Genomic DNA, 4,479 nt, shown 5'->3' with positions numbered 1-4,479 from the left:
GGTACACTGTGTCCAGTTCTGGTGTTCACAATTCCAGAAGGGGGCTGATAAATTGGAGAGGATTCAGAGATGAGCCATGAGAATAACTGAAGGATTAGCCATAGCAGTGATGTAAGTACGGTGATTTCAAAGGCATTCCACCAGCAGAGAACATGGAGTGAGACTTCTAAAAGCAAAAACATTGGGTTTCCAACTCTCACTCTTTCCATGGGAGTTGGGTACCTACAAGCCCTTTGTGCCTTTTAAAATCTCCCCATTTCTTCCAGTAATTTCATTCCCACAAGGTTAAGGGGGAAGACATTCCATTTCAGCTGGCGATTTTTGCTGGGCTGCCGTTAGCCACCTTTCATTTTCCTGAATGCTGCCTTGACTTCCCTATTCCTCAGTGTATAGACCACCGGGTTCAGCACCGTGACAACATCGCAAAAGATCTGAATGGGGGTAGCCAGCACATTGGTTAGGGAGGGCTGGGTGTAGAGGAGGGCGCACGGCCCGAAGAAGAAGCACACCACTGTCAGGTGTGATGCGCAAGTGGAAACGGCTTTCCAGCCTCGCTCAGCACTGTGCATCCTCACCACAGAGGCAGCAATCCTGACGTAGGAGGCGAGAATGAGGAGGAAGCAGGTCATGGGCACCACCCCAATATTGGTGAAGGTCACGGTCTCAATGACGTACATGTCCGCACAGGCCAGCTTGACCACCGGGAAGATGTCGCAGAAGAAATACTCCACCACATTGGACCTGCAGTAGGGCAGCGTGAAAGTCAGGCTGGTGAGGATGGTGGCGTGGAAGGAGCTGGCGATCCAGGTGCCGGCGGCCAGGAGGGTGCACACCCTCCGGTTCATGATGAGCAGGTAGCGCAGCGGCTGGCAGATGGCCACGGACTGGTTGTAGGCCATGACAGTGAAGAGCAGGCACTCGGTGCTGCCCAGGAAGTGGTAGAAGAAGACCTGGGACATGCACCCGCCCAGCGAGATGGTTCTACTCTGAGCCCAGAGGTTGGCCAGCAATTTAGGGGTGCTGATGGATGAGAATCCAAGGTCCACAATGGAGAGGTTGCAGAGGAAGAAGTACATGGGGGTGTGCAGGCGGGGGTCAGTGAGGATGGCTGAGAAAATGAGCAGGTTGCCCAGCAGGGTGCAGAGGTAGAAGGCTAAGAAGGTGACGAAGAGGATGGTCTCAAGACCTTTGGTGTTGGGGATCCCTAAGAGGATGAATTCCTACACCACAGGGCGATTCTCCATTTCCATGCGAGATGGAGTTATTCCTGGTGACACCAAGATTATGCAACCAGATTAGCAATCTCAATAAATCATTGTTTGTTTATCCCTTTGCACCCCACAAGCCTTAACTGCAAAAGGTAGATCTTTCTTACCAGCCTAAATTTGGTGAAAGTGAATGGAAAGTCAGGACTCTTATATTTGGTTGATTTTGTACAATTCTACTTGATACTATTCAACTATCCTCTATTCTATTCAGTTCTTATAGCTTATCCACCATTGCGGCATCAGTGAGCCAAAGAAAAATTAATAAAAGCAAAGCAAATTACCACGAATTGGAACAGGGGTTGTCAACCTTTGGCAGCGGCTCACCAAGGTAAGCACCCTGGTGGGCCGGGCCGGGCTGGGCAGGTTCGGCCGATCGCGCTCCCACTGGCCCCAGTTCGCCACTCCTGGCCAATGGGGGCTGCGGGAAGTGGCGTGGGACGAGGGATGTGCTGGCCATGGCTTCCCGTGGCCCCCATTGGCCAGGTGGGGCGAACCGCGGCCAGTGGGAGCCATGATCCGCCCAACCTGCCAACAGGGCAGGTAAACAAACCAGCCTGGCCTGCTAGGGTGCTTACCCTGGCAAACCATGTGCCAAAGGTTGCCAACCCCTGAATTGGAACATGATTTTACCTGACTCCTAGGTGCCTTCAAAATGAGTGTACAAGGCAGAAAGAAAAAAAACGAGGAGTCCTTGTGGCACCTTAGAGACTAACAAATTTATCTGGGCATACCACAAGGACTCCTTGGGTTTTTTTGCTGATACAGACAGCTACCACTGAAACTGGTCACCGAGGCAGAAAGAAAACCTCCAAAATGCTTCAGCATGATAATGCAAATTTCTCCTCTGTATGTGTATATATAGAGAGAAACTGCCTATTGAATGGGAGAGAGAGGGAAAGTTTCAGAGAGTTTAAGGCTCAAAGGGTCCATTAGATAATGTAGTCTGACCTCCTGTACATCACAGGCTGTTCACTTCCAAGATATATACCCCACACTGAGCCCAATGATTTCACTTAAACCAAAGCACTTCAGTTCTCAAAAGACTAAACTTCTGTGACCTCAGGCAGTGAACAGGAGAAACCAAGGAGCCCCCAATGCCTGAGGCAGGGAATTGACAGAGTGAGAGACTCAGATTATCCCAGCAGGTGACCAACCCCTTCCATCCCTCTGCCTGCAGAAGAAGGTAAAAAAATCCCAAAGGTTGCTGCAAATGTAACCTGGGGGGAAAATCCTTATGCACACGAAATCTGGTGATCAGTCAGATCCTGAGCAAGAACCAACCAGTCAGGCATCTAAGACTGAGCGTTTTCTGTGCCGGTCAGAGCCCCAGTCTACTCCAGCTGCCAGACAGAGAGAGAGAGAAATGGAGCGAGAAATGGAGAAAGAAAGAGTCACAGAGACAGAGCGAAGGGGAGGAAATGGATAAGAAGGACACTCCAGTAGCTTACGCTCTGTGCCTCTGTCGAGAGTCACACAGTCACCAGGCGGTGGAAACCTTTGGCTCTTTCTCCCCAGTTTGCTCCACCCGTATATATGGAATCAGATCCTCTAAAACCAACCAGTCTGAGGTCTGAGCACAGCTCAAGCTGTTGGGACTTGGAGATGGTCTCTCAGTGACAGAGGTGACAGGCAAGACCTGCGTGGTGACAGCCACCACAGTGACACCAGGAGTGTTCATGATCTCAAGCTGCAGGAGCATTTGTGCTGTTCTTGGGCCTGGCCTTCGGGAGCTTAGCCCTTGGGCAGCTCCCCTCTCCCAGTCTGAGACCTGAGCAGAGGGAGCAATTAACCAGCGCTTTGCATCAGCTATTTTCCAGTTAGTAGCTTGGGATAATGGGCCACCTGCGTTAGCGGAAGGTGTGAGAAACCCTGCAGGGGGCAACCATGGGATGAGCTGCCAGGAGTGGAAGTGTCCCCCTACCCCCATCAGCTGGGGATGGCTCTAGACCCTGAAACAGGGGGATTTTTACACCTTCGGCTGCTGAAGGAAGTGTGTAAGCAAAGCATTATTTTTAATCAAGGCACTACACCCCCTCTAAAGAGTTTGGTTGGTAACACAGTGCCAAAAGGAGTAGAACACGGGAAGGCTGGGAGTTTCAGAGGAATTTAAGGGAGTTGGTACTCCTATCCTATCCTATTGAGTTGGGTGCCTCTACCCCTTCGGCTCCACTGAAAATTCCAGCCTAAAAGACCTTATAAAATTCTTCCAACACCAAAGGGTCCTGGGCATCTGTGACAGGTTCGGTCACAGAGACCCCCTTAGGACTGTAACCTGATGTGCTGAGACTACCTCTGAGCCCGTTTTCCCTGTGAGCTCAGGACTCCAGAACCCTGCCTTGTTGAGCCAGACATGCCAGTCTGCTCCAACCCAGACCCAGGGTCTGAACCACGCCCCCAAAGCTGCAGGCTTTAACTGAAAACAGCTCAGCAGGTCACCTATCTCTGGCACCCAGACACCCAGTTCCCAATGGGATCCAAATCCCAAATAAATCTGTTTTACTCTGTATGCATCTTATACAGGGTAAACTCATAAATTGTCCGCCCTCTATAACATGGATAGAGAGAGATGCACAGCTGGTTTCCCCCGCCCCCAGGCATTGATCACTTACTCTGGGTTAATTAATAAACAAAAGTGATGTTATTAAGGATAAAAAGTAGGATTTAAGTGGTTTTGAGTAATAACAGACAGAACAAAGTAAGTTACTAAGCAAAATAAAACAAAACACGCAAATCTGAGCCTAATATATTAAGAAACTGAATCCAGGTAAATCTCACCCTCAGAGTCGTTCCAATGAGCTTCTTTCACAGACCAGATGCCTTCCTAGTCTGGGCCCGATCCTGTCCCCGGTACAGACCTTGTTAGCTCCAGCTTGGTGGTAACTAGGGGATTTCGCATGACCTGAACCTCCTTTGTCCTGCTCCACCCCCTTATATGGCTTTGGCCCAAGGCAGGAATCTTGTCTCCTGGGTCCCCACCCTCCTTCTAAATGGAAAAGCACCAGGTTTAAGATGGATTCCAGTGTCAGGTGACATGGTCACCTGTCACTGCAAGACTTCATTACCCACTTGCTGGCGCATGTGAACAGGAAGGCTTAGGAGTAAACAGAGCCATTTACAACCAATTGTCCTGGTTGATGGGAGCCATCAAGATTCCAAACCACCATTAATGGCCCACACTTCGCATAACTACAGTAGGGCCTCAGAGTTATAT

The 4,479-nt window shown here is 50.1% G+C and overlaps 1 pseudogene; it reads right to left on the bottom strand.

Moving 5' to 3' along the window:
- Nucleotides 1–335: 335 nt before the first annotated feature.
- On the bottom strand, nt 336–1,250 carry LOC120381163 (annotated as a pseudogene).
- Nucleotides 1,251–4,479: the final 3,229 nt, after the last annotated feature.

Source organism: Mauremys reevesii, linkage group 13 (assembly GCF_016161935.1).
Source record: "Mauremys reevesii isolate NIE-2019 linkage group 13, ASM1616193v1, whole genome shotgun sequence".
Classification (NCBI taxonomy): Eukaryota; Metazoa; Chordata; order Testudines; family Geoemydidae; genus Mauremys; species Mauremys reevesii.
This window is presented reverse-complemented; position numbering and strand designations above follow the sequence as displayed.